Source organism: Hydra vulgaris, chromosome 09 (genome assembly GCF_038396675.1).
Source record: "Hydra vulgaris chromosome 09, alternate assembly HydraT2T_AEP".
NCBI lineage: Eukaryota > Metazoa > Cnidaria > Hydrozoa > Anthoathecata > Hydridae > Hydra > Hydra vulgaris.
The window spans coordinates 25,687,425-25,702,993 of NC_088928.1; positions in this window are offsets into that span (position 1 = coordinate 25,687,425).

A 15,569-nucleotide genomic window follows, 5' to 3' on the forward strand; every position below is an offset into this window, starting at 1 on the left:
ATTTTTTTCTTATAGCAGATCATAAGTCAACAAACATGTTTAGAGCTTCTGGACACTACAGACTTGGAAAAAGTAGAGTTATAAAGCCGGAGTCCTTTTGGGACTCCGCATCCCTGCTTTAAATTGTAATCAGCTCAACTAATTGTGTGCCTTGTGGTTAAAATGTAATAATCAAATCATGGACACCTAAATGGTGTAATTCAGTGGTAAAACATGTTAATTTTGTATTTAAATAAAAATAAATCTTTACTTAAGTATTTATTTAACAATAAACTTATTTATTGTTAAAAAAGTATTCAATTGTTAAATAAATAAAGGCTATGTGAGTTCAAAAAAAGATTAAATTACACAAAAACAAGCAAATATAAGTTTAAACAGAAAGTATGTTTAAGCCTATTCATATTTAAGTTTGATTAAAAGTTAAAAAATAAATAAAGAAGTTGATTAAACTTCAGTGTTCATTATTGCGTGTTTGAGATAAAGGTTTAAGAGCTATTAAAAGAACGTGTGCAGTGAATCTTAAGTAATTTTTCGCTGTTTGTTATTTTAACGTTCGTATTGAATGTTCAAGAAAAGTAAATCAGAGCTCACAAAAGTTGGTTTTTGTAACGTTTTCAGCCAGCATTAAGCAAACCTACGTATACGTTGTGGAAACGTTTTTTGAACGTTATTTGTTAGCTGGGTTTGTAGTTATACTGTTTATCTATGAAAAAAATACACAAAAAAAGTATATAAAGTTTGTTATATTTTAATAAATTGACATCTTTTTTAATTTCAAAATTTAAATTTAGATTTAAATTAATATTATTTGTCATTTAAAAAATATTAAATAAGCAAATGTTTTACAAGAGCGATAAATTATTTTTGCTCGTACTCTCCCATATTATAGGTTTTTTTAATATATTCCATGTTTAAACAATTTCTTAAACAAAAGAAACTTTTTTACTCAAGATTAAAGTAATATAATAGAATTTTAAAACTAAATAATCGAAAGTAATTGTTGAGATATCTGAACCTAAACATTTTATCAAAACATGTTTTCGGTTTCAAAAATTTGCCATTTTTAAATCATTGTACAGTCATTAACTATATAACTGAGCAAAAAATAAAAATTATCATTTTCAATTGAAGTTTTTTGTTTTGACATCATATATTTAAAAATTACGTTTAATATTATTTTTTTATGTACTTGTATTTTATGTTTTTTTAAGTTTAAATTTAAAGATTTTTATAAAACTAAAGTTAATCTTGAGCATAGTGGGACCTGGTTCGACACTTCTCAACAATAAGCTACTTGAAAATCTTCCCTAGCAAGCCTTACAAGTTTATTCTTAGCCTTATATATACTTAACTATATATACTAACTATATATACAAGTATATACTTAGTCTTATGTATATATATGTACATATATATATATATATATATATATATATATATATATATATATATATATATATATATATATATATATATATATATATATATATGTATATATATATATATATATATATATATATGTATATATATATATATATATATATATATATATATATGTATATATATATATATATATATATATATATATATATATATATATATATATATATATATATATATATATATATATATATACATATGAGTGTTTTTATTTAAAAACAGAGTGCTCAATGGTCTTTTTGATATTTATTATGAACTTTCTCCAAAGGAAGTAAGGAAATTAGCTTATCAGTATGGAAAAGCGAATAGCATAAAAATGCCTCATAACTGGATTGCAAATGAAGCAGCTGGAGAAGGTTGATTCAGTGCTTACCTCAAAAGGCACAAAAATTGTCACTAAGAATACCTGAGGCAACAAGTCAAGTACGTGTTTCCAGTTTTAATCCAACAATTGTTCAAATGTTTTACAACAATTGGAAAGTGGAGATATTTGGAATAGGGATGAAACTGGTATTATCACAGTTCAAAATCCACATCATATTGTAGCAAAAAAAGGTTTTAAACAAATTGGGCGTGTTACTTTGGCTGAGAGAGGCAATTTACTAACTGTGGCAGTTGCTGTTTCTGATTGTGGAAATTCAATTCCTCCATTTTTCATGTTTCCTCTTGTGAAATTTAAAAGTTATATTTTAAATGGTGCTCCTAATGGAAGCGCAGGCGCTGCAAACCCATCTGGTTGGATGAACGAAGTTCAATTTTTGCAGTTTTTCCAACATTTTGTCCAATATGCCAGAAGTACGAAAGAACAACCCGTTTTGTTGCTATTAGACAATCATAACTCTCCTCTTTTAGTAGAGGCTTTAGATTAATTTAAAGAAAATGGGGTATCGGTTTGTTCATTTTCTCCTCATTGCAGCCACAAACTTCAACCTCTAGATCGAAGTGTTAAAAAGTTTGGACTTTTTAAAAAAAACACAAACACAGCTTGCGATGCATAGATGACAATGGCACCACAATGTCTATTTGTAGTATACCAGGTATTGAGGGTAAGTCATTTCCATTAGCATGTACCCCTAATGATATCATGGCTGGTTTATCAAAAACAGGAATTTTCCCACTAAATGTTAACATTTTAAGTGAACACGATTTTATGTCGGCCTATACCGTAGATGGAAACGAGACTGTGCTGTGGAAAGTACAGCGCTAAATGTAAGTAATGTAAATAATGTTGACTTAACAATATCAGATAATGACATGATAGAAGCTGGTTGCTTAAAAGATACAGAACCACATCATGATATTTCATATTCAAGCAATAATGATGTACTCACAGAGTGAACTGTAGTTTTATCGCCTGAGGATTTAAGACCATTCAAAATAGCAGAACCAAGAAAAAGAATTAGGGTTGATAAAAAAATAGAACCAAATGAATTCTTACAGATTCACTAAATTTGAAATTTTTAAGATTAGAAAAAAATCAGCTAAAAAGAAAAAGTTAGCAATTGAAGAGAGAAAAGAAGCAAAAATGTTAAATAAAGAAAATGATATTAAGATAAGTAAAAGATCAACTAGTAAAGAAAGTATACACTTAATGGAAAAAAGTTTGAATCGTCCAAATAGTTCTGTAGAAAAGGAGTGTTTTTGTTTGATATTTTTGGAATGTTTTCTAAAAGTAAACCATTGGAAGTCTGGGTTCAATGCACCCACCGTCACCTTTGGGCTCACGAGTCATGCATAATCTGAAGCTCTTTGTTTTTTTATATGCAATAATTGCTGCTAGCCAATTTGAAACTCAATTAGTTGAAAATATTCATATAATAAAATAATATACGCTTTAATTCTTAATGTTTAACCATAAATTGGGAACACTTGTTTTCACTTTTTTTCACTTTATACTTTTTTATTATATTTACTCTTTTGCTAAAAATGTTACAATGGCTTATTCCAAAAGTTTGATGATATTGATAAAAGTATATTTCAGCCATAATTCCTTTTAAAAAAATGGGGTTAGTATTAAAATATTAATGGAATACATATAAATAAGACCTTAAAGTTTAATTTTTATTATTGTGAGTCATCTGACCCCTTGAGTATTTGCAACTTACCCCGTGAAAAAAAAAAAATTGCGCTAACTTACCCCATAAGTTAGCGCAATTTTTTTTTTTTTAATGGCTCGGAAAGGTTCCAAGAATTTTTTTTTTGTGAAAGAATGCAACTTTTATAAGTTACCCAAATTCATACTCTTTGAGACTACTGTATTTTCAAAATAATGTGCCGTTAGGGCTAAAGACCTTATAGAGTAAAACTAGTCAACCAGCCACAACCTCCCCTACAGGATTTATTAAAAGGTTAATAAGTTTGATACTCAGAACAAAGTCTTTTTGAATCGATCGTAAAAAATAGGCTGTTAGTCTGGAAGAAATCAGGGAAGAAATTATAAAAGATTCTCAAAATAGTGTATGTGTTAGTAAAGTATTTAGACAAAGTTGGACAATGTTAACATTTAGTGGGAAAATTCCTGTGTTAAGAGAACAAAATGAACAAATACAGGAGAGAGGAAAAGGATAGTTAAAATTTAAAGATATTAATATCAATGAAAATTTCTTTTGTTTCTATTGTATCTATCTATAAAAATTTACTTTAAATTTATATCAATATTCAATTAATTAATGAATTTAATTACGAACGACTCTCAGATTTAGGGAGGAAAGGGTGACAGTTTCAACTCATGGTATTTGTAGAGGATGGATTCCCAACCATTAAAACACATATTGATCTAATGTATTAAAACACATATTGATCCAGCGAAGCAAACAAGTTAGATAATCTTTAACATGCCTCAATCAATGCTGTGTCAGCAGCAGCCCCTCAGCTGGTTGATCTACTTATGGCAAGACATTAACCGATACTTCACTTAAGGAGCAGAGCGTTAAAACAGCAGAAGAAACCACTTTAAGATAAATAACCATAATAATAGACCAATAGTGGGTGCCAGGGGCGTTGGTTGATACTGGTAGGGAGGTAAAAACGAGTCAATTGGCGGAAATATATGTAAAAACTATTATGGTTAATGAAGTTTAAATTTAAAGGTGGAGTTAATTAATAGTTTTAAGGTTATACTACTTTATGCTATATTGAGTTTATTTTAACACACGATATTATTTAATTAATTATTTATTTAATTAATTACGCTAGGTAAAAATTTATTTTATATTAAAAATCATTAAAGGGTTAAATATATTAAATAGGAGATAGGTAATATGAAACAATCGAGACTGTGTAAAATATGTGTAAACGGCTTGATAAAGCGTATACACGAAATAAATGTGAAAGAATAAGCACGTCATTTTTTTTCAGTGGTTGTATTAAAATCTTTTTAATTGTTTTGTATTTTGCTTACAACGTGTTGTGGTTTCAAAAAAATATGTTAGCTTTTGGATTTAACTTGAAATTAGTTTTAAAAATGACAAAAGAAGATGACCTAAGAGAAAAAAATTATGCACAAATATTTACAAAATCCTAATAATAGCTACAATTCGATAGAAAAATTGTTGCTAATACACCATACACCGTTAGTCGTGTTATTCAACGTTTTTCTCAAACAAAATCAATCAAACGCAAATCTGGTGGTGGAAAAAAGGAAGGTTTTAAAGATATAAAACTAGTAAGAAAACTGGTTAACAGTTTTAAGAATAACCCAAGCCTTTCACTAAAGGAACGCGCAAAAGTATATGAATTTTCTCATAGTTTTTTTGCAAAAGTTAGAAACAAACATAGTTTTCATTCTTTCAAAGCATAAAAATTGCCCAACCGTTCTGAAACTCAAGAAAAAAGTGCAAGAACCCGCGGTAGAAAATTGTATGACAATTTTATGTCTAAAAATTTCTGTATTACTGAAGACAATGAAACTTATAACAAGTACGATCATCAACAAATTCCTGGTTATTATATTGCCAAATATAGAGGAAAAGCAGAGAAGAAATTTAAATACACAAAACATGACAAGTTCGATAAAAAAGCTTTGATTTGGCAAGCTATTTGCAGGTGTGGCAAAATATCAGTACCTTATATTTCTCAGTCCACCCTTACTGGTCAAATATATGTTAAAGAATGTTTACAATAACGCATTTTACCTCTCATTAAATCACAAAATAACAGACCTGTGTTCTGGCCTGATTTAGCTTTAATTCATTATTCCAAACTGCCCAGAGTCGAGAGTTATTGAAAAGTACTGGGCAATTATTAAAAGAAAAATGAAAAAAATAAAAAAGTTTTGCAGAAACATTAAAGATATTAAAATATCATTTAAAAAAGCATCAAATAGTTTTGATTCTTATTCTGTGCGCAAACTTACGAGTACCACTAAAGCAAAAGCTCGAAATTTTAATATATTCCCACAGGAATAATTAATTTTTCTTTTTAACTTTTGATCTTCTTATATTATTGTATTAAAATTATTACTTGGTTCGAAATAAAAATTGAAGAGTACGTTTTTTTAGTTGTTTTTCTACTTTCACATTTATTTTGTACACACGCTTTATAACTGAAGCTTACTGAGTAAGTGTATGAGTGTGTGTTTATGTCTTACTTTGAAAATCCATTGAGAGGCTTGAATTGTATAATAATTGATGCTGAGAAATGTGTGTTCAACAAAGAATGAATAAGTGAATGGTATCATAACAAACATATGAGCCATGAGATAAAAAAGCAAAAAAATTGTCAGGAGTTGAACCCAAATCTCCGCTTGATAAGATAACGTCTTAACGTTATGAGCTAAACAAGCGCTTACTGAATGAACCATAAAAGTCTGTAAATTTATATGAAAAGAAGTCGCAAAATATAAAAAAGACTGTGATGTGAATGCGTATGCATACCATAAGCAAATAATCAGGTATGTGAATAGTAATATAGACCTTCATCAATTCATACCACATACGAGTAAATATAAAGACATGAGCAATGAAATAATCATACATAACATCCAAGTGCAAAGGGTTTTGGTAACAAGTAAAAAGCCTAACTGCTCTGTTTATAATTAAGAACATATTTTCCTAAAAAGAACTATTTTTCATCATAATAACATATATATATATATATATATATATATATATATATATATATATATATATATATATATATATATATATATATATATATACATTCAAAACAATAATATGTGCTGGGGATAAGCGCGTATACATAGATATACTTAAAACAATTTAGAAGTAGTTCTACGATCAAGAAACAGACAAAGCAAAAGAAAAATCTATTAAAAATAGAGCACATGCAATCTTGAAAGCCTACTGGAAACAGAAGGCAAGACGGTCAAAAAATGTTCAAAGGTGATGGACAGATGTTCAGAATAAAAGCAAAAAATTCAATTAAAAAATTATTACTATTAATTGTTTACGTATATTCCATCATAAATACAACAGTTAACATGGGAGGGGGCGTATAGAATGAAAAGCACTTAAAAATAGGGGATAAAAGACGCCCAAAATGGGAAGGTGATATGAGGCAATTTAGACTGTGTGAAAATTTGTGAACGGCATGGCATTATTGAGGACTAAAAAATTTTTATATATATCTGTGTATGCCTGACTTAGAACAATTGAGAACAAAACACAAAAAATGCTGTCTACTAAACAACTAACAAAATGAGATAAAAATTTACAACAATAAAAAAATACATGTGCAAACAATTGATAAACAAAAACAAAAATAACAAAACAATCACAACAACAATATATAAACTTCAAACAGACAAAATGAACCGTAAAATTAATTTTATAAAAGAGTTAGAATTCCCGCTTGATAAACTCAAAAAAAGATACATGTTAAAATATATCAGTGTTGAATAAACTCAAAAAAAGATACATGTAAAAATCAGTGTTGAATAAACTCAAAAAAAGATACATGTTAAAATATATCAGTGTTGAATAAACTCAAAAAAAGATACATGTTAAAATATATCAGTGTTGAATAAACTCAAAAAAAGATACATGTTAAAATCAGTGTTGAATAAAATCGAAAAATATTATGTAGTGTAAATACCAGATTCTTGTTAGGAAGGGGGATTTATGGTTTTGACTCTTCTGAAGGGATCTCTACCCTGGTATATTTACATTTCGAATGTTTAGTACACCAACTCCTTAAAACTTCCGTCGGAGTCTTTTCATCAAAATCAACATAAAAAACAATTTCTATGTTAAACCTCGTTCATGTAGCAACACTTAAAGGACACACTACTAAGAAGCCAAATACCCTGCAATTATCCCATTAAAAAGTAAACACTAATATACTTTAAGGAAAAGTTAAAAAGAACACAAAAAATTATTTAGCGCAAGAGACAAGTTAAAAACATTAGCATACGATTTGTCATTATACAATAAAAAATAGTGGTGCACGGTAAAAAATGGAAACATTGAAAATATGTATCGATGAGCTCAATTGATAATCTTTATCAACTAAATAGGATTAATACTGTTAAAACAAACAAAGAAGAGTGTTGGCCTTTGAGGATGACTTTAATAAAGCGGTTAGAAAGAAATAATTTGACAACCTTAAAAACTTTCCTAGATACACCATATAAAACAAGGTTATGGAGAAGACCAGCATGCCAATCTTTACTCAATCGTCTACGTCTAATGCACGATAAAATCTTTCAGTCACAACAGTTAGCAAATCAGCCTCAGAGCAAGAGGATCAAAAACCGTATTGATTGTCTGACAGCAAGTTTTTGACTCAGATGGGATGTGAGAAACTTGTTTATCAAAGACTTAAAGGCTTTGCTAATAACAGAAAAAAGACTGATTGGATGATAATTGGAGGAGTCAGAATGTTCACTAAAATTTTTGAAAATCGGAACAACAGATGTTATTTTCCAGTAGGTAGAAAAACATGAATCAGTCAAGCACTTATTAAATAGTTTAGAGAAAATTGAAAGAGAGTTCTGGAGAACAATTTTGTAAGACTGTGACTGGAATGTTGTCTGGATCAGAAGCCGTAGTTTACTCGAGATATAACTTTAGCAACTGAAGCTGGAGTCATTTGAATGTCTAACACTGGGTTAACCTTTTTAATTGGAACGGAAGGAAGAGAATGGCTATAAAATTCGAGAGTCGAGGTAGAATAAATTCTTTGCAAATAGTTCAGCCTTATCTTTGGGAGAGGTTATAAGATCAGCCCGATGAATGAGAGATGGAATGTTAGAGCTACCTCTATTAACAACGTTATTGAAGTTTTTCTAAAAGTCTCTAGAGCCTAACTTCTGAGACAAGATACAAGATTTTGTGAACTGAGAATAATGGAGCTTAGCATCTGTCACCCTCTTTTCTTATTGGTTTTTTGCAATAATAAATAGTCGCTTTTGCTAAAGAGAGTTGTTCTGTTGAAAAAGATGAAAGAAACGATTACAACTAGATATAGCAGCTGCATAAGAGTGCAAAAACCATGGAGTAGAATGAGGCTTGGAATTAAAGAAAAGTAATAAAAATTACACAACAACAAAAAAAATAATTATAATTGTATATTATTCGACGGTTAATTTCCAAAAAACAACTGTTAAAACTGTAAAACCTTAAAAAACTGTAAAGAACTGTAAAAAGGATTTGTCTTAACAAATTTAATAAATATAATAAACTTAATAACTGCGTTTTAATGGTTCAATTTTATCAAGGACATATTTTACAATGTTGACACTAATTTTGTCAGAATCTGTTCTCGTTTCGTTCTAAAAACCTAATAAAGCCGCCCCAACTCAATTTTTTTTAGCCCAGATTTATTTATATATTTGTTAGAATATAAGCGTCAAATGCAGAAGAAATTTATATTGAACTTAATATTTATAAATGTAATAATAGAAATATCTTAATTCTTCAACTACAATTTTTATAGAATTTTTTTTTTTTTTTTTGTCATCTCATTACTATAGCATTTTTTTTTGTCAATTTTTTTTTTTATGTATTTTAGGCTTTTAGCGCGTTATCATTATTTTTCCGAATATTTTTTTTCTATAACAAAAATTATAAAACATATTTATAGTTCTGCAATACTCTGTTTAAGTTATTTTTACTTCAGGTTTTTTTTTAATTCTTTCCATCAGGTTCACATGAAACAGGAACCGTTTAAAAAAAATAAAAAACCGCAACCTTTTTTATTTTTTTGGCTTTTTTCTAAAAATTTAAAACTTGTAAAAAATGATGAGGTTCATAAACTTTATGTGGCCGTATATTTTGAAAGCCAAAATATTTTTTGATAAAACTTGAAATCTAACTTTTTCAGATAATTTTATTTAGAAAGTAATTGCAAACGAACTAAAAAGTCTCAATAAAATAATAAGCAAAATTTCATTCAGAAAAAATTGGAGATGGGTTTATATTTGTTTCCTCGATATTGAAGCTATAAAAACAAATCCATCTCCAATTTTTTGAAAAATTAGATGGTTTTGAAAAATTTAATAAATTTTAAAATATTTTAACAATTTAATATTAAATTCAATTATAAATTTTAAAATTTTTTGAAAAATTTGATAACAAACTTTGTATAAAGATGCATTATTATAAAAATGGTTCTAATCCATGACTGTTAGATACAATACTTGACTGAGGAAATTATAAACATAATTCTGAATACCATATTAACAAACATCAAGTCAAAAAATTTTTTGATCTCCTCTTCACTGATAAAAATCTCAAAGATTTTTAAAAAGGAAACTGTTATCAGGCTAAAGTAGTGGTGGTTTCGACTGAGCTAACTATGCAAAAACTTCACTGTCATCGAACGAAACGCAACTTTATTCTCTAATTAAACATCTGAAACGTATTAAAACCGTGAGGACTTTCAAAGAAGGTACTTCATCGCTTTTTAAACAGTTTTTATAACTTTTTAAATTCAATTAGTACAGGTAGGGACAATTGACCGGACTACCAATCTACAAATGATTAAAAGATAACAATATGTTAATACTAATATTTTCGACTAGTTAATATTTGGTTAACTTTTGTATGATTTAGTAGTTGAATGCTGTTTTGGGAGAAATTTTAATATATCCTACAAATAAAAATTAGATAAGTTAGTGGAGTCTATGTTTGACTTAAAAGTATATGTTCAATATGTATTTGCAAAGATTTCATTCGGATTAAAGTTTCACATAATCAGGTTCCGTTGCAAGTTGTATCTAAATAGACAGATGATTTAGCTCGGTGTTACATCACAACAAACATTTGAAGCAGTACATAAAAACTTAAAACAAGACACTGAAAAGGTTTGTTGTGTACAAGAAAAACGTTAAGAGCTTTGGTTGCCAAATACAGTTAAACAAGATTTTAAGAATATTTTCAAAGAATATATATAGAATGAAAAAGTTCGTTTTTTTTTTGTAACAAATTATAATATTTAAAATACTGTTTGTCGCATTTTACTATTCTGATATAGTTTTTGGAGATTTATCTATGCTTTGTGTTTCATGTGGAAATTTTAATTTATAATTGAATCCAATTATGAATAAAAATTAGGTTTTAAGTTTTATTAGAATATACATATTCCGCTAAAATTAAGAATATGTATATTTAACGGTTTCTACTTCATGTGAACTTGCTGGAAAAAGTGGTTGTAAAGAAAAACTCTGAAGTAAAAAAAAAAATTCAATTGAAAACCCTAAAAAAGACCAGAATCTTACAATACGCTTTTTTAAATAAACTTTAGGTTTCAGATTTAGTATGGCCTTTCGAATAGAGCTAAAATTACTCGAAAGTTAATATTTTGCTGATTTATGTTCTGATGACTTGAAAATGTGGTATAGTAAGACCAAAGAGTAATTTCCCGCAAGTTACCCGCACGAGACTATAGCTTTCTAAGATAGAAAAAAGCAGATATATATATGTATCTGGGTTTTTTTATCTTAGAATCTAAACCTCGGTGCGCAAACAGTACTTTGTTAAAAAGTCGCAAAATACTGGTTTTCTTTGCACTACAAATTATTGGAGCGCTAGAGCAAAAGCAGCAAAAGATTTTTACTTAGTTTTAAGTTGCCAGAAAAAAATAATACTTTAAGAAAAAGTTGGTAAAAATTAGATGCTTGAAAATTATTCTATTCAATGAATACTTTTCCACAATTATTGCATTAATTTCGACACTTTCTCCTAAATAATTTTAATACGTTGAACACAAATCAAATCATATTTTCATAGCAAGTTACAGATTTTTAGCAAGAAACAACTTTTAGTTTTGCAAACTTTAAAAGTTATTCTGAAAAGAAGACTTGGAATTAGTTTGGAAATACTAAAGTTTTAAAAACAGAAATTTTTTATTAAATTAAAACAAAAATTAAAAGCAGATGAAAATAAATGCCAACTGTTAAAAATAGACTTTTTATAAGTATAAAAGTTCTACCATGAAAATGTTTTTAAACTTATTAGTTAACAAAAAAGTTGTTAATTATAATTAAGATTGCAGATAATATTGTTTAAATAAAAATATGCAATGACTGCTGATAATGGTGACTATTTATAAAACAAAGTTTTATAGGGGAGAGTGCCATTAAATCAAACTTACCGGCATTCAACCATATTTTTATTTTTATTTTCGTACAACTGCCAATGTTTTTGGGGGGACAGGTATCCAGTGTTGCCGTACAATGAGTAAAATACAATTTTGGTCAAATGCCGGTTAATAAGACATTTTTGCATAGGCTATTTCACAACTCCGTTCTTTCATTAACCTTCTTTCCTACTTTTTTTGTATTCCAGATCATAAAAGACGTTCAATATTTTATCAACTAAATCTGCATAGTTTTCTGTTTTTGTTATTTCATAGAAAGTGTTTTTCAATAATCATAAATGAAAATCAAGCTGTTTTCTTCTTGCTATCCATTTTTTTAACTAATTCTTTATCATTTATAAGATAGCGAGTTTCAATCGAAAACTTTTTTTTTTCTTTATTGAAAAAACCTGTCAATACAGTAGCTATGTACTGAAAAAAATACTGTAACTATAAAAGCAAACACAATTTAGCTTTTAGTCCTTTAATAAATTATTAAAAAAAGTTTATGACGTAGCGAATAAGTAGCGGAAAAACTGTTTTTTTCTAATTGATTCACACTATTTGGTTTGCCTAGCAACAATTGATTTACTCACACTGTTTCGTGTGCCTAGCAACAATTGATTTACTCACACTATTTCGTGTGCCTAGCAACAATTGATTTACTCACACTATTTCGTGTGCCTAGCAACAATTGATTTACTCACACTATTTCGTGTGCCTAGCAACAATTGATTTACTCACACTATTTCGTGTGCCTAGCAACAATTGATTTACTCACACTAATTCGTGTGCCTAGCAACAATTGATTTACTCACACTATTTCGTGTGCCTAGCAACAATTGATTTACTCACACTAATTCGTGTGCCTAGCAACAATTGATTTACTCACACTAATTCGTGTGCCTAGCAACAATTGATTTACTCACACTATTTCGTGTGCCTACCAACAATTGATTTATTCACACTATTTCGTGTGCCTACCAACAATTGATTTACTCACACTATTTGGTGTGCCTAGCAACAATTGATTCACACTATTTCGTGTGCCTACCAACAATTGATTTACTCACACTATTTTGTGTGCCTAGCAACAATTGATTTACTCACACTATTTGGTGTGCCTACCAACAATTGATTCACACTATTTGGTGTGCCTACCAACAATTGATTCACACTATTTGGTGTGTCTACCAACAATTGATTTACTCACACCTATGGTGTGCCTAGCAACAATTGATTTACTCACACTATTTGGTGTGCCTACCAACGATTGATTCACACTAATTAGTGTGCCTAGCAACAATTGATTTACTCACACTATTAGGTCTGCCTACCAACAATTGATTCACACTATTTCGTGTGCCTACCAACAATTGATTCACACTATTTGGTGTGCCTACCAACAATTGATTTACACTATTTGGTGTGCCTAGCAACAATTGATTTACTCACACTATTTCGTGTGCCTAGCAACAATTGATTTACTCACACTATTTGGTGTGCCTACCAACAATTGATTCACACTAATTAGTGTGCCTAGCAACAATTGATTTACTCACACTATTAGGTCTGCCTACCAACAATTGATTCACACTATTTCGTGTGCCTACCAACAATTGATTCACACTATTTGGTGTGCCTACCAACAATTGATTCACACTATTTGGTGTGTCTACCAACAATTGATTTACTCACACCTATGGTGTGCCTAGCAACAATTGATTTACTCACACTATTTGGTGTGCCTACCAACGATTGATTCACACTAATTAGTGTGCCTAGCAACAATTGATTTACTCACACTATTAGGTCTGCCTACCAACAATTGATTCACACTATTTCGTGTGCCTACCAACAATTGATTCACACTATTTGGTGTGCCTACCAACAATTGATTTACACTATTTGGTGTGCCTAGCAACAATTGATTTACTCACACTATTTCGTGTGCCTAGCAACAATTGATTTACTCACACTATTTGGTGTGCCTACCAACAATTGATTCACACTAATTAGTGTGCCTAGCAACAATTGATTTACTCACACTATTAGGTCTGCCTACCAACAATTGATTCACACTATTTCGTGTGCCTACCAACAATTGATTCACACTATTTGGTGTGCCTACCAACAATTGATTTACACTATTTGGTGTGCCTACCAACAATTGATTTACTCACTCTATTTGGTGTGCCTAGCAACAATTGATTTACTCACACTGTTTGGTGTGCCTACCAACAATTGATTCACACTATTTGGTGTGTCTACCAACAATTGCTTAACTCACACTATTTGGTGTGCCTAGCATCAATTGATTTACTCACACTATTTGGTGTGTCTACCAACAATTGATTCACACTAATTAGTGTGCCTACCAACAATTGATTCACACTATTTGGTGTGCCTACGAACAATTGATTTACACTATTTGGTGTGCCTACCAACAATTGTTTTACTCACACTATTTGGTGTGCCTAGCAACAATCGATTTACTCACACTATTTGGTGTGCCTACCAACAATTGATTCACACTATTTGGTGTGCCTATATATTGTTAGTGAACTCAAATGGGCTATTTTTTTTATATTTTGTATATACATTTTGTAGTGTTATGTTCTTGGAAACTTAGCAATACCTTTTTTGCTGATTATGGAGAAAGTAAACTACTTTTTGATCTACACAAATAATCCATTGTTTCGGATGTTTATTCAAGTTAAGAACCATATTAATGTTTCTTTTTCTTTACCAGAGAGGCCAATAATTCTGCTGCTTGTTTAAAAAAAACCACCAAGAGTTTTTTCTGACTAAAACACTAAGGCATTTTGAATTGTTTAGCAATAGAGAAAAAGTCTTACAAATCTAATATTAGTTCTTCTGTTTCTTTAAAAAATACGTTTTGTTTATATTCTGACGAAAATATTTCTTTAAAAATTGGATTTGAAATCATTTAAGAATACTGAATTGGTCTTTTAAGAATACTGAATCGGTCTTAAAGGAATGCTGTGGTAAACTATTTTTTAAAATTTTAATTTTGTCTTAACCCGTATTATTAAAAGAAAAAAATAAATTAAATATGACAATAATAAAATTTTTATTTCTACTGGCGCGAGAAATACATTGATACACTCAAACGCAGTTCGTTAAATGAAATTCGGAATTTTACTTTCCATATTTATCTGACCTCTTATATCAGAGAGACTTCTGTAAGACAAATAGTTTTTTATTTGAGAAACTTCTGTAAGACAAATAGTATTAAAATTGCCAGAAAGTTCACGCAATAAAAATATCTATTTTTAAAAACATTTGTTCATACTTCGGGTGAAAATGATGAAAAACAAAAATATTTTTTTAATTTGACTGAAGTCTCCCATAGATTTGGAAAAGGTTTTGTTTGGGGATTGCGTAGTATTTTATTTTCTAGCGTTTTTATTATTTTTGTTATTTTGTTGAAATTGTTTGAACACTTCATATAATGAATAATAAGTAAATGGATGTAAAAACATAATTAATAATAAAAGTACTTTAAACCATGAGCAGATTTTCTTATGGTTTGAAGTGTTTTTATCATTCTTTATGACATTATAATA